The sequence below is a fragment of the Anabrus simplex genome, chromosome 11, assembly GCF_040414725.1.
Source record: "Anabrus simplex isolate iqAnaSimp1 chromosome 11, ASM4041472v1, whole genome shotgun sequence".
Lineage (NCBI taxonomy): Eukaryota > Metazoa > Arthropoda > Insecta > Orthoptera > Tettigoniidae > Anabrus > Anabrus simplex.
In genome coordinates, this window is record NC_090275.1 from 2,961,319 (window position 1) to 2,981,770 (window position 20,452).

The following is a 20,452-nucleotide window of genomic DNA, read 5'->3' on the forward strand; positions in this document are numbered from 1 at the left end:
AGCTTGTCAGGGTGACCAGCTTTCATGCACTGTGCACTAAAATGCCTCGACGCGAAAGAACACGAGACAAGTTGACGTGAATCAAAGTGTTGCCTCCAGGTTGAGCTTCGCGCGGATCCACAACAATAGCAAGCACTCCATTTATTTAAATTGCACTGTGTCCATGCCATTCCAGATCTTCTGCAGGCTCAGATATTGGCAAATATCAGAGTTCTGATTTCTTCTTGGATTGTTTACCACCTGTTGAGGGGACTAACTGCAACCTTGCCTAACAAGGTTGTGATCATGGCGAAAGAAGGATTTTAGCTTCTTGAGCAACGACTGTAGAGAATACCCTGGACAGGGACAATTGGAAAGGACTGAAGTTTAAACAGAAACTATCCTACTTTGCCTCAATGACAATACAAAGAGAAACAGAGTCCAAGATCATGTCGGTTAGATACTGACACGACGACCGCTGAATGGAGCCATAATCCGTAGAATGACGGAGAGCCGTACAGTAACTATGTCCTTTATCCAGTAAAATGTTACTGATGTTCGCCATACCGCGAGACAGTGCATGCAAGCCTATAAACTGAATAAGCGAGACTGACGGTACTGTACCAACACCACAGACTGCTATGACGTCAACTAGGTCGAGACTGCTGGAGGCGGCAAAAGCTTCACCGCTCACGGTTCCGGAATTCCAGACAGCTTCACTGTGAAGGAAATTCCTTTATTTGTGATATCAATGTAATTAGTAATACGAGCGGGGCAGAACACTGACCGATAATCAGAAATGTAGTTGAGAAACCAAGTCTAGCATTTTCAAAAGAAACTTACGTGAGGTATCAGGAGCAATGGATAAGAAAAACACTTGTCTTCGCAAACTGTAGCAATAATGACATAGGAATACAAATAAAGAAAACGAGAATATGGTAATTTTTATGGAAGTGAACCAGTATCCATCAGCAGTGAAGCTTTGAAAGGCCAGGCAGATTCATTTCCTGCATTGCTTTGTGCGGATCAAGCATCCAAGGTTTTTAACGATGATGATGATGCTTGTTGTTTTAAGGGGCCTAACATCAAAGGTCATCGGCCCCTAATGGTACGAAATGAAAGAACAAAATTGCAAAGGCATCCACTGACCAAAATAAAAATAAAATATGGCATGAAGAATGAATGGATGGACAGGAACTCAACAAAACACAAAACAAACAAACAAAAACCAGTGGATCAGACTCAACACAGATCGAAAATAACATTAATACCGACCAAGGAACCACTTATAAAGCACAATGATGTTTGGTGTCTAAAGGGGGTGCAAAATCCACGTCTAAGGCCCCACAGAATGGTACATGTCGCGAGTAAAATAGAACCATGGTATGTGTCATGTTGGGGTATTAATCAGAAGTAGCGAAGACTCACGGTGTTCCACAAAAGATGGTACTACTCACAAGTATTGCAATACGTACAAGTAACGCAGACCTATGGTGTGTCTCACACAATGGCCCAACTCAGAGTCAACGCAAACCGAGAAGGTTCCCCACCTAGGTGTACTGAACACGGGCGCCGGTATTCTCGTGGTGTTCCTCACATAGTGGGTACTAATCACAGGCAACGCAGACCCACGGTGCTGCTCATATAGTGGTACAACTCACAGGCTACGCCCAGACCCGCGGTGTTGCACACATGGGTACTGGAATCCACCAGGCCAGGCTTTTACTGCTACTAATCACAAACCTATTTCGTACCGAATTTAGTGGTACTACTCGCAAGTACAGGCAACCTATGGTGTTCCCCGCGTGATGGTACGATTCAAAATTAGTTTCATGGTTCTAATTCAGTCAGCCCTTGGTCGCCCCTTTTAGTCGCCTCTTACGACAGGCAGGGGATACCGCGGGTGTATTCTACATGTGCGTCCCCCACCCGCAGGGGGTAAGGTTTTTAACGAATGGTATGGCGATTAAAGGCGCGATGCGGATGTCAAATTAATCTCCAAGGAGAAGCAGAGACAGCTAGGAGCAGCAACGCGGCTTTAAACTTTCTCGGAATTTGAAAAATGGCACTGAAGATAGAGATTACGAAAACAAATATGTAACTGTCATGAGATTGCAAATATGACGTCTATGTAGTTTACGAAAATAATCAGAATGCTTTGATATAATTCTAACATATTACAACCAGACAGATGTCTATGAAATTTCAGTAAATGATCAATAATTATTGGGATATATCCTAAATTTTAATTAGTGGAGTGGCCGCGCCAAGGCTGTCCTGAGGATGGTTTTCTGTGGCTTCCCATTTCACTCCCAGGCAAATGCCGGGACACTTCCCATTTATGGGCCACAGCAGACCTCATTCACCATCATTCATATCATCTTCAGTAAACTCAACTCATATTGGCGTCAGGAAGGGCATCCTGCCGGTAAAGCATGTCATATTTCATCTCGCTTCCATCCCCGACTCTCAATCAGGAAGCGGGATAATCACTGTCGTAAACATCCAGCGGTAGATGGAAAAGAACTGAATGGCTCGGAACAGATAGCTGATGACGTACAATGACCTTGTCTACAGAAATATACGAACAGTTCTATTTTTAAAGTTTCATAAAACACCAATCACCGTTGATCTGCATTTAGGTCAGTCGCCTAAATGACAGATTCCCTATCTGTTGTTTACCTAGTCTTTTCGTATATAAGTACGAAGTTTTGATCGAAAATAACACGAACAGAATGTATACATCAAAATAGTATGCAAGGTGAAATCTCGGTCACCCACCGTAACGAACATGTATGTAAACATATTTTCTTAACACTAACGAGGAATCGCTCATTTTTTGTCATGTTGTGGACAGCGATGTTCTGATGTTTTAACTGATCATCCTAATACATGCCAGGTCCAAGGTAAGCAATTATCTGGTTTCTTCAAGAATATCTGCTGGAAGAGAAAGCCTAGTACCCGGCTGAGCTGAAGAAAGGATAAAGATTGATAGGAAGTCTGGCGTCATTCAGATAACCAAGACGATGACTCACCAGGAGCGCGGTAATAAGAAAGTCTGCACAGAAAATTACGTAAGACGCTGACCTTAATGTGTGCCTGCATCAACAACAGAACAGCCAACTTACTAACATGCTTAGCACAAAATCCAGCCTTGACGGAACACATTGTGTGTCTGCATATGCCACAACCTTCCATGAATGTTCTGTGCGGGTGAGCCTATACTACTTAGTAAGAAGGAGAAACGATGTTCGAATAAATATCAAAACGCGGGCAATTGGTTTCCAAAATGAGATTGTCAGATTTCTGAAAGCAGTGCTAAACCTAAGGGAAATTATGTCGAGATTATAACCACCAGGTGACCGCAACACGGACATGGGCGTCGTTAAAGAAGGAAAGGCGAGGAGGGAGGGTAGGGTTTAACTTTGAGCCACGACACATGTCAATGTGGTATTTCTTCCGCAATGCTAAATGTAGTCGCAATAATTGCAGTTAGACTTAGCACTTCGAAGAGCTCATATCAGGTGAGAAGAGTAGTGGAGTGTGTGGAGAAAGTGGGCCCACATCACAGGATTGGGAAACCCTCGAGACCGCGCCCATTCGGCACAACCGTGCGCTACAGAATGAGGGATAAGGTAAGGGTGTATTTCTGCCCGAAGGCAGGTCTGAACCACCACAGTGGTATGTCTGAGCCGGAATTTACGTACGGTAGGGTGGCCAGTTCCTTTCCGCTCCTCCATTCCCTCACCACCCACCAACAGCGCGTGGCAACTACAGAATAAGGGAGAATGCGGTTAAAACTGTTTTCTTCTTATTCAAGCACAAGGCACCTAATGATAATATACTACATTATACACAAAATTGTAAGATATAAAACTGTACTTTTGATCAAACTAAAGCCGATCACAGACCACAAGAACGAGCATTGCAATCACAAACTCTTTGATTTCAAGTCGTGAAAAATTTCCTTAGCTGTCGCTTTCTTTTTATTTAATTTATTTAATTATTATTTATTTATTTTATTTATATTTAATGATCATTCTCGTACGTCTCAATGACGCCCGCATTTTTCTAATTATCAATTTCAATTTCTCTCTTTCTTTTGATACAGTGTTCAAAGTTTTCTCCATTTTTCTCGTCTGGGGTTTAACATTCTGAATTAAAAACGAGGATATTATTAGTTAAAATGGGGATTACCGAACTATAACAGGAGTATACTGTGTTGGAAGCTCTTCCTGTAATAAAATAGGAAATGTCCTCACCTTTTGCACCTGAGCAGTATAAATGGCACTGGTAGCCCACTTCAATACGATATTACTTGGGTCGACGTCAACATCCCTGGATTGTGGTACCTTCCTGTTCTGCAAACTATTATTATTTAGAATGTCATCCAAATGGAACAATAAATCATATCAGTCAGTATCTTTATTTAAGTCCTGCCGGGCTGAGTGGCTCAGACGGTTGAGGCGCTGGCCTTCTGAAACCAACTTGGCAGGTTCGATCCTGGCTCATCCCGTGATGTTTGAAGGTGCTCAAATACGTCAGCCTCGTGTCGGTAGATTTACTGACGTAAAAGAACTCCTGCGGGACTAAATTCCGGCAGCTTGCCGTCTCCAAACACCGTAAAAGTATTTAGTTGGATGTAAAGCAATTATTATTATTATTAAGGCACTAATGGCTTTAAGTAGCTTGGGTAGGCAGGGAATACGTTCGGGAAGGCTCTCTCTTTCAGTCTCGGCCCGGATAAGTATGTGTTATTCACTTGGTCAGGGCTCTAAAGTGCTCCGTACAAATAACGCTATGAACACCGGGTGCTGAGTTGTTCCTCTTAAGTGCCTTCGTCCACAGGGCCCGACGGTCTAGGTTCTTAGGGAATTTACATCAATCCACCAATGACGTTCTCTCCATTAAAAAACCTGCATGCGTGTCTACGTTTGATACGCAATAGCCTATGAGAAGAAAATCTTACCGGCGTGTTTTCTGTTCCTGTCACTTCTATTGTTGTAACGATACACACGAAGTCCTATGATAAACGATTCCATTAGGCAACTTGTCAGAGGTAACTTACTGGGTGAATACAAACTTGTGACTAGCAACTGGCTCACACTGCTCCCCAGCCGGCCACTCTTCTCACCTCCCTCTATCAGACCTATATCGAGCATGGTCAGCCTGTGCCTTTTCCTGCCGGAAGCACTTCTCTTGGCAATGACCAAAGCCAAACGTATCCTCCAACTAAGCCTCAGTCTCACTCACGACTGACAGGAAGGGTGGTGAGGTACGGGTCCTGCAATAGCACTTTCTGGCCCAGGGAGGAAAGCAATGGTAAATTACCTCACTGATCAGGTTTTGTACGCCTCATTATGGCGCCAGAACGTGTTTCTTCACGTCTCTGGTGGTGCTATCTGAGGATTCAACCTTCATTCCGGCTGAAGACTAAAACGCATCGAAACTATTATCGTTCCGTCGAACAATAGCGGAACCACTTTCGGACACTTCAGCTGTCTGCTAAAATTACGCTGAAATTCTACCATTACGTCTGAAATTACACGAAAAATGGAGACTAGAAATGAAATTCTATAAATTTAAGATGGCCAGTTTTTTAAACTAAAGATATCTGTTTCGGTGTCTATGTTAGCTACAGTGGTAATTTCAAACATGGGACAAATACTGACGTCACAGTCGAAACAACTCAAAGCCACACAGCGAAGGTGAAGGGGCTTGTTGCCATGGGAACTCCAACAATGCTGGCAATATTACTAACGAACCAACGTCACAAAGTCCACCTATTGTAAGAGGCGACTGAAAGGGGCGCAGGGGCTCTTAACTTGGGAGCGTCGGTTGGCAACCGCGGATCCCTTAGCTCAGTCCAGGCATCGTTTCTACTTGTGTAAGGCTACTCACTTTCATATATCCTATTCGAAGCCAGCCCCCCCCCCCCCCCCCCGTCAACTATTGTTCTTTTCCGACCCCGACGATATTAGAGCATTCGCCTAGGGAGTCTATTTTTCACGCCCTTTGGGGCCCTTGCCTTTCTTTCGCCGATACATTCACTTTTGGAAGTGTCGAACCCCTTCCTCTAATTGTATTAATAGAGGATAGGATGGTTGCGTAGTTGTACTTCCTCCTAAAACAATCACCCCGACCACTCGGCTAAAATCAATTCTATTAATGAAACCAGTGTCTGTGAATGCACATTCTTACCATAAAAGAATCAACCTGTTAAGTTGAAGCTTGGCTGCTAGACCCAATTATCCAAAATACCGCTATAGCACACAAAGTGAACATCCTGACTATCTACCACACCATTCTTAACACGACTGACGTTTACGTCTTTTAAGTGCAGGCAGCGTCACGCACGTCTTTAGACGTTTTATAGAACATTGGTTGAAACAGTTGCTTACATTTGCCATTACTGGCATCTAAATACATGGAAACTTGCTATATCGATTTCCGTGCGTATTTCCTATAGTCTTAAATATAGGGTTTTTTTTTTTTTTTTTTTGTTAATATTCAACAGAACGTCGAACTTTTAAATCTTGTTTACAAGCTGTGAACATGGCTTTTCCTGTGTATTCTTGGCGGCATAAAAGGCTTAATTCTGAGTAAACCCAGAATGTTTTGGGCGAAATAATTACATGATATTTCACAGGAAAATACATCGAATCATGCAGCGACAGAACCTTTTAATGCCTAAGGTTGCTTGCAGGCATTATAAACAAACCACCTTTAGAAATGTTGGTCTACCTCAGACATTTCTGGCAACCAGAAACACGTTTAACCTGAATATTTCACTGGACTGTATACACTAGTTAATCAAGAAATGTGACCTTGTAAGGATAGAATTGGCACCCGACCATTGAATATGATCGTGAAGGTGTTACAAGACGGGCAGAAATTACCGATAACACATTTTAAACACTGCGGATGCCAAAGATGAGCAACTGATCCCTTTTAAATTCACTGGATTGACAGCACCTTAAGTCACGCAGGCTGGGGTAGTCATGACAACGGAGCGAAAGAAACGGCATCGATCAGTGCACCCTTCGACACCAAAACAGACCGGTGTATGTACTGTCCGCGTAGCTCAGGAAAGCCGGGATGTTGTCCTGAAAAGATCATGTTTAATGAACCAAATATGTTATGGTGCTCTTGCATTTAAGCAGCAGTTGTGCCAGGATTCGCTCCCGCAACAGTTATTGTAGAACGCAAGTACTTGACCGACGGAAATGCTCATCAATTTAATACGCAGCCCAAGTGCAAACTAATTTAAATTTCTAAGGTTCTCCTTTCCAAATATGTGCAGGCTTATTAGTAAACAACCGAATAGGCTACTTAAAATAACGCCATCTGAAAATCTAAGGGCAACACTAATCTCAGAACACCGTTTAAGACGAAGAGACAAATAAAGGCTCAGAGTGGAGAGGCTTGTAGTACTTAGATGGCCGACCAGCCCTATAAGCCCAAAACAAGATGGGAGAGCCTGTGTAAGAAACACCAATATCGATGTAGACCAAGATAAGAAGTTAATGGAGAAGTAGAACAGAAAATCTGACCCTACCTGAGTGAGGAAAGGCAAAGGAGGAGGATCCTGATCCCCTCTTCTCCCACACCGCAAACTTCTATGGAAAAGTTACAGAGACTAAATTCATTCTGAACTATAATATTTGGAAACAAACGAATTTCACTTAAGGAAGTGGGTACTTCTGTGCCGTCATATCGTCCCACAAAAATAATGCCCTCGTCCTTAGTCGACCAAACTGCGATTAGAAAGAATTTAATTAAAAGTTTGCAAATGGCCTGTGCTGTCAAAGGCTTTACACACTGGTGCTCCATTCGAGACTACACTAACAAAGTGAAAGGGTAATTAAATCCACAAGGAATCGGCAGGAAACGACCCTATGACCTGAGCCTTGCACAAGGATAACAGTTCCGGCTTCCAGCGTTCAGAACCAACTACGCGTCTCCAAACTCCTCTGTTCCCCGTGAAGTCCACCAGCCTGAAGATTCATTGCATCAAACAGCACCACGGAAGGATATGCAGTTATGAGTTACAGCCACCGAGCCAGACGCACCAGTCGTGCTATGAATGCCATCACTCATACTGTTAGTCATAAATGAGACTATAGCTCATTCCAGTATTGCCATACCGAACGGCTCAACAGCATCACGGGAAAACCGTGGCATATATATTGGTGAAACTCAGTACTTAAGTTCAAAATTAAAATTAGAAAGTAAGCTGCAAATTATGTTTTTGAAATCTAGGTAAGTGTTTGTAGGGCGGGGGAGGACTTCTTTTTAACAGCAAAATGGATAAACTACTCCACGTACAAAACAAAACCTCAGTATCGAACTTCAAGACAAGCTGGAAGAAAACAGACTTTATAGGCTCGGTGTGGGGATGCAAAAATAAAATGCGCTTAACCCAATGAGTGCTATACACGCCTATAGATGGGCTGACACGGCCGGTCCAGCACTAGTACGCCCGTTTGTAGACGGTGCACGAGAACTCAAAATAATATTGAACATAAGTGTAGGATTTTCCATTGGCATTTAGATTTACAAAGAAGCAAAATTTATGAATATTTTAAACTAATAACCCCAACGATAAGTTAAAAATGGAGGCTTCTACAATTTTTTACATACGAATGAAGTAACTGAACACTGAGGAACCAAACAGTGAACTGCTAACTCAGCACTTAAAAGGTTAAGAAAGAAAAGCTAAATAACAAAACTTAGCACAGATAAACATGTCTGTACCAGTACAAGTAGATCGCTGTACAGAACACACACAGATGACTCTTCAACAGCGATACGTACCGTACCAGAGCAACTCTCTAGGAAAATGAAGGCAACAAAGCAATGGTTGTTCCCTGCATTGTGCTTCCTGCCTGCGAGCGCATTTATTAAATAGAGAATGTTAAGTAATTATTTTAATAACTCACGTGCGAAAACATGCCCCATCCATTTTCTTTCTTGCATAATAAAATATAAAACACGAGGAATTTTGAGTGCCTAAGAGGGAGTGTGTTCACTCCTTGTAGGTCCATAAGAACAATACTGTTTCTTAACATGGAATGAACTATAGGCTACATTTTGTTCTGGCCTGTGCCAAGAATTGGATGCGAAAGTACTGCATCCACAAACCTCTTATTACACAATTTTAAAAATGATTATGCTTGTTTAAAGGGGCCTAACATCGAGGTCATCGGCCCCTAATGGTACGAAATGAAATAACAAAAAATTCAAATTCATCCACTGACTAAAATAAAATAAAAAATGTCATGAAGAATGAATGAATGGACATGAACCCTACAAAAAAACAAGAACAAACAAACAAAAACAGTGGATCAGACTCAAAAAGAAGGTAGTTAATTAGAGTATTACTGACCAAGGGACCATTTATAGAGCACAATGATGCTTGATGTCTGAAGGGGTGCTAAATTCACGTCTAAGGCTCCACAGAATGGTACATGTCGCGAGTAAAGTAAAACCATGGTATTTGTCATTTTGGGGTACTGATCAAAAGTAGCGAAGACTCACGGTGTTCCACACAAGATGGTACTACTCACAAGTATTGCAATTCGTACAGGGGACGCAGACCTATGGTGTTTCTCACACAATGGCGCCACTCATAGCCAACGCAAACCGGTAAGGTTCCTCACCTAGGTGTACTAGTCACGGGCGCCGGTTTTCCCGTGGTGTTCCTCACATAGTGGGTACCAATCACAGGCAACGCTGACCCACGGTGCCGCTCATATAGCGGTACAACTCACAGGCTACGCCCAGACCCGCGGTGTTGCCCACATGGGTACAATGCACGGGTACTGGAATCCACCAGGCCAGGCTTTTTACTGCAACTAACCACAAACCTATTTCATACCAATTTAGTGATACTACTCGCAAGTACATGCAACCCATGGTGTTCCCCGCATGATGGTACGAATCAAGAGTAGTTTCATGGTTCTAATTCAATCATCCCTTGGTCGCCCCTTACGACAGGCAGGGGATACCGCGGGTGTATTCTACATGTGCATCCCCCACCCGCAGGGGGTAGTGTGTTTGGTCCGCGAGAGGTATTTTATTTCCCTCAAGTCCGCCGGCAAGCCGGTTAGGACCCCCCTATCCGCCACCCGGAACGCGCCACGTGGGAGTATCCCCTCTCCCCCTGCTACGCCAGCGTAGTAGGTTCGTGGCAATTAATTTTTTTAAAAAAACTAAGTGTAACAGTCGTCTCTATGCTTTCCACGACATCTCTTATCCCCCATGCCCATGGCTAGACTACCCAATCTACCGATGATCCTCAAAGCGTTCAAGTGGAAACAATGGGCCGATTGCAGAAACGATGACTAGTTTTAAGCCTTAGGCATCGTCTACCTAAACAACGTCTAAATCATTCACGGTCTTCCATTGCATAAACAATGTTCAGTCGATGTTTAACTAGACATCCCTTAAAGTTTCAATTTTGGTTTGAAAATGGAGACTGAAGTATCTTTCATGTAACTCTTTGCTCGTCGCAACCAATGAAATTCGTCGGTGCGCGCGCCGAACGCCAGTCAGCTGTTTGTCTTCTACACATTACTCAAATATGGCTGAGCATGACTTGCCCACAGATAAGAGTATCGCTTTCGGTGCAAATTAAATCTCATAATATTATCGACACTAAAGCGACACGCCACCGTACGGGGAAGTGTAGCTTTCATTATAATGTTACAGTGAGTGCAATCTACTCATAAATACGGTAGCTCCGACGAAGGGAAGATGAAGCAATAGTAATGTGTAACTGAGTGTGTTGTACGGGCCATATAGATGTAGATGTAGCTTGCATTCTGGAGATCGTAGATTCGAAACGCATCATCGACAGCCGTGAAGATTGTTTTCCGTAGTTTCCCCATTTTTACACCAGGCAAATACTAGGGCTGTTATTATGGCCACGGCTGTTCTTCCCCAGTCCTCTTTAAACGATAATCACCACCACTTGCCTTTTCCTATCTGATAGTTACCGAAAACCTATGCGATTATATATGTAAAAATCCCATACAACCTACTTTTTAGTTTTCACTATTATGTGTGTTTACTTGGCAGTAAATATAAGTGAATCTCTCCCGGTTGATGTATGTGACAGCCCTCAGACGATCGGGACACGTAATTGTGATATGTATGTAGTCGAAGTGACCTATAATTCCATGGAAATTACCCCATGTATATAATAAAATATATCGATTGCCAAGAATTGTATTCAAGTTGACAGTTACCGGCCTGTCACTTTGTCAGTCTCAAGAAACAAGTCTCTCGTAAAGCGGAACCTAATTTTTTTATTATCTCCCCGTGCATGTCAAACGAATTGCTGCGATTTAGCAGCGGGCGACCCACAGAGAAGCCGTCGGACTAACCTTTCTTCCCGGAATCGTCTCAACATGATAATACAAATTACATATTTCACGGTACATAACCTCTGATTGTGATTCACTCCTGTCATTTGAGGTTAAACAGTGCTCTCGGCAGTGTTTAAACATGACCGGTTGAACATCGGTTTTAGACAGTGTCTAAGTGATAAATAACGTCTCTGCAATGTGGCAGCCATACTTAGGCATTGTTTAACCGTAGACATCGTCTAAATGCCGTTTCTGCAATCGGCCCAATGTGTCCCACTAAACAGGAATTCGAAACCTTGGACGCAATCGAGACTTACATCTCAGCAATGACGCCTGCATCACTCCTGATCAATCTTCGGATTGAAATAGAGATCCTGCCACAAAAAAAAAAAAAAAAAAAAAAAAACCCTCAGTCGGAAAAGTTGTATAGCCTACGCCCTACGGTATTGATGAATGAAGCTGAGTGATCATATTTTCAGGACTGCAAATATGAAGATTTCAAGATGGCAATATACAGGAGGGGGCGGGTCACTAGGGAACAATGCGTCCGCTTAATTTAAATTTAAAAGCGGCTTATAAGCACGCGCAACACGTGCGCGAAGTGCGTCACACAGTAAACTAACAGGCATACATTACTGAGAACGTTATGTAAGTTGATAGACTAATACAGCAGACTGTACTCCACATGTCACAACTATTAATGCTGTGCCATTTAGGACGTATTCTTGCAGTCCTTTTCTTGTATGGTAAAGTACATCAATCTGTTTTTCCGGGAGATTCTGGATAAAAACATTTTGCTCTGTTTAATCCTCCTATACTGACCTGCATTATTTGGACCTGCCTCGAAAGGTCTGGACAACCATCAACAGGATTCGAACTCAGCATAACAGATACACCGACCTACAGCATATGGTGGATAAACTTTCGGCTGCAGAACACGATTGTAGAGCTTCAATTTTTTTCTTGCTATTTGTTTAACGTCGCACTAACACATCGAATGTTTTCGGCGACGGAAGGGTGGGAGATTGGCAAGGTAGCGGCCGTGGCCTTCATTAAGGTACAGCCCCAACATTTGCCTGGTGTGAAAATGGGAAACTACGGAAAACCATCTTCAGGGCTGCCGACAGTGGGGTTCGAACCCACTACCTCCCGAGTGAAAACTGACAGCTGCGCGACCCTAACCGCACGGCCACTTGCTCGGTTGTAGAGCTTCAAATAGTGCAGCACATGTGGAACACTGTCCTCTTACAGCACATCAGGGAAACCCTATAAAATCTTGGTATAGGGTGTGGACTGTATAATTCATCTGTGATTTGTAAATAACGCCTGAATGTTCATGTGTATATTTTTTCAGATTATGCGTTACTATATATTGATATTTTGCTGTACGTCCCACTAACTGTTACGGTTTTCGCAATCGCCGAAATTTAGTCCCGTTGGAGTTTTTACGTGCCAGTAAATCTACCCAAACGAGACTGACGTATTTGAGCACCTTCAAATAGCAACAGACTGAGCTAGGATCGAACCTGCCAAGTTGGGGTCAGAAGGCCAGTGCCTCAAGCTTCAGCCACTCAGCCCGGCTTATTGTGTATTACCTGTCTTACAAGAAATACCAATCATCTGGTAATCCAATGCCCATCCTGTCCTACTTCATTATGCTTGTGCATTATTTGACTTTTAAAAATATCAAACTGATTTAAATAATAACAATTTTAAGTCAATCTTGACTGTCGTAGGAATAGAATAGTGTTATTGCTGTAAGTAAGTCTAGTATAGGGATGGCGAGCCTATGACACGCGAACATGTGGCACGTCAAACATACAGTGCATAACAGTCTTGTTTGTACCCCAACTTATTGCAACGAAATAACGGTTAAACTTTTGTATATAATTGTGGTTTTTTTTATTACCCATATCGTAATAGATACATTAATAAACAATTTAAATAATAAAAACAGATCTGTGAGCTTACAGTTTAACACAAATACAAGCAATATACCAAAACCGGGCGTTTCATCATGCAACAATCTTGTTTGTACATTTACAGAAGAAAATGAAAATTTCACTCAAAAACACTTGTTAACTTGGCTAAAACCCCGATGAGTATCCTCTGGCCTTGAGAACTGCCTTGCACCTTCGCAGCATGGAATAAACCGGTTTCTCACATCTTTCTGGGTCGGTTTTACCCCACTCTTCGTTAACGATACTTAACTGCTCTAGTGATTGATGTTTGCTTTCATGAACCCTTCTTTTATGATCGACACTCGAATGTTCTGTGCGGTTCAAGTCAGGGGATTGGGCAGGAGTTCGCAGTTGCGTTGGTACGTTCCATATTAGCCACTGCTTGCAAATATCAGCTGTGTGCTTGGGGTCATTGTCTTGCTGAAAGATGTAGCAGGACCTCAACCCCATCTTTACTGCAATCTGTTTGACATAGTTTTTAAAATGTTTAAAGAAACTCACCTGTCCATGATGACATTGATGATTTCGATATTTCTCACTCCACAAGACGACATGTACCCCCAAATCATAATTTATCGACTTCCATGTTTTTCGGTGGGTAGCGTATTTGCAGATTTATTGGCTGTATTTACTTCTCTCCATACATAACTGTTTCCATCCCAACCGTGTAAGAGATATCTTGGTCTCAGATCAAATAAATTTGTTCCAGAATGTACAATCCTTATTTTCATACTCTCTGCAAAAATTCCTTCTGGCTTGTCGATTTTTTTAGTAACAAACGGCCTTTTCAGTGGTCGTCCACCGTGATACTCATATTTCCACAATACACTACGAACTGTCTTGTACTTCCTTCCAGTATTTCGCGGATCTTCGGCGCACTTCATTGTGGATTATGTTTTACTTGTTTCACAATATAACGTTCATCTCGCCTATGCTTTTCTTGGCAAATTCTTCGTGGGTTCTCTGTATCTGAATTTGTTCAAAACAGTGTGTTGTGGAGTGCGGTTTATTTACTTTGCGTCCAATTTCACGCAGAGAAAACCCTTGCAATCCAAGAGATAAAATTACGTTTTTTATTTCGTCACTTAACTCTGTTCTTTTACCCATTATGTAACTCACTGCCTGGTGCACTAACTGATAAACTATACAACTAGGACAGGACAGATACACACCAGCTAACTAGAAGTGTTTCCGAGCGAGTGAACGTGTGCAAACAAGACTTTTGCAAGCAAATAGGCCACTACACAACATATTTCACTCCTATTCTTTTAAAATGATGTACGTAGACTTTTGATCGACAACATTAAGTTCTCAACACCTTGTGCAATAACTTATCCCAGTCTCGTGCAATGGTTATGTACTATTTAGAAATCATACCTACATTGTATCTGCTAAATAGGGCGTACAAACAGGACTGTTATGCACTATCTGAATGTTTTAAACATGTAATAAATAGGTCGAAAATCTAGCAGCATAGCGTATTTTCAACATTACACTTTAATGAAGTATGTAAAAAATATGGCCATATTTTTTTGCAAAGTTTACTATGTTAAAGCAAGACTTATTTTTTAAAACATACCTTATTCTTAAAATGTACCTGTTTTAAAATCTAATTTTCAGTGATGTTTGCGGAATAAAATCAAACATTCAGTGCAATGTAACGCAAACTAGTAGCCTGCCTAAATGAAGTCAAATGATGGATTTCATGATTTTAAAGAAAAATAACCGATGGCACACTATACAGTAATGACACGCTGGTCCGTAAAGGTTTGCCATCCCTGGTCTGGTACAATACGTCAGAGGACTGATCCTGCTCCTCCCACCCTCCACTCGAGTACGGAACGAATTCCTATAACCTAAATGACGTTCAACATTGATGTGAAGTCTATAGACATTGGTGACTCTCACATATTGTGGTTCATACTTAGACAAACCCCATCATACCTAGGGGAACAATAAGAACTCTTGTTGACGATCTGCACAGCCCCTCTTTGAAATGCTCTTAAAACAAAACAGTTCCACTTTGCTTCTCTTCAACATTCGACCATTACAGTTCATTATTTCGTAAGCTTTGACAATCAGCCAACTTCTAGTAACTGGAGGAAGCAGTAGCCGTGGCAAGCCGCATCATAGATCGTTAGACCTTATATTGCAATTGCATTTAGTCAGCATATCACTCCATAATTTACTTCCATGACACATTTGACCTTTCGATTCAAAATGACTGTTCCGAGACTCAATGGCACCCGAAGAGGTGACCGAATCAAGTTTTTTTAAACATTAATAAAATCGTATTTGTTGTTAAAAGAACCCTTACATCTAATTGAAAGTCTCCCACCTATTGGCAGGTGAGCAAACTGCACTGAAAAATGTATTTTCTAAAAATATTCTAACTTTCGGATTAGCATGAGCTTGCCGAAACTACGATATATTTAAGTGATCCAAGGGCAAATACCGTAACAGACTTGTCAGAATGCGATTCAGTCTTTAAACATGTGCTTTTCCTTCTTGTAGGTACTGGTGATACGTAAACAGGAGAGGTGCAACTAGAAACAAGGGTGAGAAACCTTTCAATGGTATGTCAGAGCCTCAACGTTCATACGCCCTGGTCGTTTCCACGCCTCTGTTGAGACAACTATAATCCCGCAGTTTTCTCAATACCACCACACCTCTGAGATAAGAGATTACACGGCAAAGCATTCGTAGCAGGAACTGAGCAGATACACTGGCCAGAAAGGAACCAACTATCATGAGGAAACTGGCGTCAAAGATAAACCAATGGCTGAAATTAAATGGATACAGACAGTTCGTATAAAGGAACCACTGACAAGTCACTGAATTTAAAGTGTTTATTATCAATGAGTGACTGCCTGATTACATTATCCTGAAACGGAAATGCCAAATTTCATATAGAGAAATTTTCCCAACGAGATTATTATTTAAGAATGGACACTGGACTGGTTCCTTTTGCTAAACGGCAAACCGCACTCAAAGTAGCACTAATTCTTTTCTTTTGACCGTCCATTCATCTTACAATATTAAACTGAAAAGTTCCACGTAAATCAGTCTTTAAACGGAGTATCCTTAAGACAGCCTTCCAATAAACGCTAGAATTCAGGTAGCCTTTGAGGACACGACAGCATTCGACAATGGGCGACCGAAGTAGCTTAAATATTCACACATTTTGTCAAATACAGTCTGTAACAACAGGAGCTCCGAAGGAACATGACAAGCACGATAAAGATACTAACGATAATACTAGATCGATGGTTACATTGCAAAACATATCGGAATAAAAAGTACAAAATAAGACTAACAACACGGGAGAAGGTATGGCAGGGTATCTTATCGATCGTTGAGAGGCGTGAAATGCTAATGTGAGCAATACTTTACCTGTGCGTGCGATATAATCCCAATATGTGCGCTAATAATCACATGAAACACAAAAACACACCACACACACACGCGCACTCAGAGTAGAACAGTTACTGACTCCCGGCACAGCTTAGCTTCACCAGAACACCGCTACGACCGGGGGACTGACTTCACTCGGGAAACATCGGCCACGTCCGCCTGCCAGAGCTCTGCAGACAGATGCCGCTGCCAACCTTCCCACACTAATCACTAACACTTTTCGCTCATGAGTAGAGCCAGAAAATCTATCGCTGCTAGCACTATGGACTCTCATTACCATACCTGCCAACTTTAGGAATCAAAAATAGGAAGATATATTATGTTTTGGATTTGATCACGTGTATTGCGCCGCGGTCTAAGTAGAAAAAAAAAAGACAAGATAAATGGCATACATATCTACTGTTGCAATGCGAATTCGCAACTGACCATTAAATTTAAAACCTTAAACTAAAAAAAAAAAAATGGGTACAGGAAAATGTAACGAACACGGAAGAAAATGCATAACAGTTTCCTTTATTACATTGTAAAATGAAAGGAAATTCAATTTTATAGGTTTTGTGGCCGTAATGTGAAGAAAAAATACCATGAACTGTCACCAAGACAACTCTCTGAAATACATTCAAGTCATTAAAAGCATGAACTAAGAATGGACACAACTTAAATACGCGAAACTACCGCATACAAAACAGATCAATATGTCTCATACATTATCAACATACGACTTCGACAGGGGGGAAAGCACAGAACACGTGGACTACAACGAAACTACGCACAGAAACGATGTTAACAGCGCGCGAACCACACAATAACAAAGCAAAAACAAACTCACTTTTTCGTCCCGAATCCCGATTAACGGAGTCGCTACCGCACGCTAGCCTCTCTCGCTTGTAGGACGACTTCAGTCCAGAATTCCCAGCTGTACACACGCTGCTGTAGTGAGCGGGGAACACGATACACTCGCCAAATAAAGTATAGAATAAATACGCTTGAAAATTACACTAGCACATAAAATTTATTCTGGGGAAAGAGTATTGGCCGTACTGGAGGTTATGTTGGTCAAAAAATAGGAAGAAGTAAAAATAAATCGGAAAATCAGAAGACGAGTTAAAAACGGAAAGTTTCCGGCTAAATCGGAAGTGTTGGCAGGTATGCATTACGATTTGCTGCGTGTAGAAATCATTTCGCGCGAAAACCAGCTGGAAAAATACAAGTCACTTTGTACAAAATGAATCGGAAACAACATAGCGAAACGTTTTCTGTTGGGGGGGGGGGGGGGTGTAATGAGCTAAGAAACGTATTCAACAATTTTTAAGAGGTGATACAGATAACAGATTGTAAATAGCACACCGTAAGCCGCTTTTTAACCCCAATTAATTGCTGCGAGCTGATTTTATTGCACAAGTGAGCAATAAAACCTTTTAAGATTTGAAAGCTTTTGCGTATAGCGGAGCGGAAGCTATTAATGGATTAAAAATATATGCCGTCATTTCTTCAGTTTTATAGTCAAGATACGTCTTGACCGAGATGCTACCAGAGCTATCGCATTAGTCGAGGTTGAACGAAGCATTGGTTGTCACTAATCTGATTGGTGCATCATTTGGAAGTGCCTCGTGACAGCGACGACGTGTCTCAGACCAATTGCCAGGCATACACATTCGTGGTCCTTCACTAAGACGGTGCGTCTCGATGCAGTACGGCCGTTATTATACCATCAAATAACTTGGATCGAAGAAACTGTTAACCTTTGATTAAAAATTGTATGGAAGCCATTTTGGACCATTCTTGGAAGAGTCTCTCCAGGTTGCTATTGCGGTGGCATTAAAACAACTCCAAAGACTTAGTGACCCATCTTCACATTCTATTTGCTTTTTAAAGATTGTGTAATCTCCTTGTGGAAGTTACTGTTATCTTTAATTGAGTGTGGTGCTGTGCTAATAATAAATCATTTTTTACATCAGATTTAATTCTTAAATAAAGAATACGAATCAAAGTAGACTACTCTTAACAGTGGTAAGACCCCAAGGTGATTTGAACACTAATCAAGGACAGGCGCGCCTTACTTTGGGTAAATATTTGGCGGGGGGGGGCAATATTAACATGAACAAGGACGTGTGGAATGATGAACAACTCTTATTGCAAACATTCCTATATATTAACAATATTTACAATCAAACAGTAAAACAGAAGAATAAGAGAACTTTTTTCTCAAGTACATTTTCTGAATTAATCTTATGTACGGGATTTTCAATAATACTCACAAATAAACAAAAACTTGATTAACAAACTCTCTCTCTCTCTCTCTCTCTCTCTGTGTGTTTTAGAGCGTCAGAAGTGGTTTTCGATTAACAAACACTGAAGATGCTTGACGGTGCTTCTTTCCCGTTAGCTGATGATTGAGACTAAAAGAGAGTTATAATCAATCTTCTGCGATGAAAAGGGCAAAGAGAGCTTGAAATGCCTTAATCATTATTTAATGCATAGCAATTTTACAGTGCTCTAGTAAACAGCACTCGTGCTGTGTTGGGAACACTGATAAAGAAACTAACATTAACTCCACCTTGTTTGTTCTAGTAGAAACCTACATTTGCATGTTTTAGCTCAACCTTCAGGCTGTTCTGGAGAGGAAACCCGAAAGAGTGAACGTGGCTTTTGAACTGGCATCCATATCCGCAATTCGCCTTTGACAGAGATCAGTAGGTGCTTCTTCCATTTGAAGTAATGCCCTTGGGGTAAAGTTCAAGAACTAAGACTTTCGGTCGGGTATCAAGGAAATGAGAAAACCCGTTTGCATGTCGGCAGCTCTGCCCTTCTCAAACATAGAGAAGTTTATGATGAATGGCCAGAAACACACTCGCAAGTCCCGAGCAAATCCACCGCTGTGCATAATTCCCAACTTCAAAAAAACTTGAATTTAACCGACATTAGGGTGTTTGTGTCCTGAGTATAGAAACTGCTTGGCAAATGCTGTTTCCGTGTTATATTTGTGTATGAAGCGATCTGTGGACCTCATCTTGGAATTTCAGCTGTTTGTCAAACGTAGAATTTGAGATATCAGTTTGTAAACACCAGATAACATAAATAGCTGTGTGCTTGACATTTCTTGGTGCGGGTTTTGTACAGAATGTAGTCATTAGTATTGAAAGCTGGCTTGCTTTTTTAATAGTTAGAACGTATGTCAATATTTTTATTATTATTATTACTATTATTAATTACACGCTGTCGTGCCTTTCAGCGTTCAGTCTGGAAGCCTTTGTGAATTAACTATCCTATATCCGCAACTACTTCTGTAGTCTCGATTAGTTCCACATATTTAAATCAAAAACTGAGTAATACTCGTTCTCTTTGCCTGCTTCTGCTTTTCTTACCTTCCATAACCGAACCTATTATTCTCACAGGGAGCCTATCCTCCTCCATTCGCCACGAATAACCAACACCGAAGACAGTCTTCATCGATCGAGTTTATTCCTAACCTAGCCTTGATCCCCTCAGTCCGAGTAACATCCTGCCATTGTTCCCACCTGTTTGTAGCAGTAAGCATTCTCACTACTTTCAAGTCCGTCACTAATAACGTACGAGACAAATCAGCTTTCATTCTCGCACAGCAAAGTCGCTCTGAAAACTGACCTATGTAAACTTGGTTTAGTGAGAGTTAGTGAGAATTGACTTCTTTCTAACAGAATACCGTTGACGGCATTACCACTGATACAGCTTGATTCAATTTACATC

The 20,452-nt window shown here is 41.6% G+C and overlaps 1 protein-coding gene across 11 annotated transcripts in view; it reads right to left on the bottom strand.

Annotated features, from left to right (window-relative positions):
* beta-Spec (spectrin beta chain) overlaps window positions 1-20,452 on the bottom strand; it is a 636,597-nt gene that overhangs the window by 398,771 nt on the left and 217,374 nt on the right. The window contains exon 1 of one of the 11 annotated variants that reach the window (XM_067155508.2): window positions 16,706-16,803. The exons of the other annotated variants lie outside the window; for them this stretch is intronic. The gene's annotated coding sequence lies outside the window, so the exon portion shown is untranslated. Of the gene's footprint in view, window positions 1-16,705; window positions 16,804-20,452 lie in introns of those variants that run through there. 11 annotated transcript variants of the gene reach the window in all.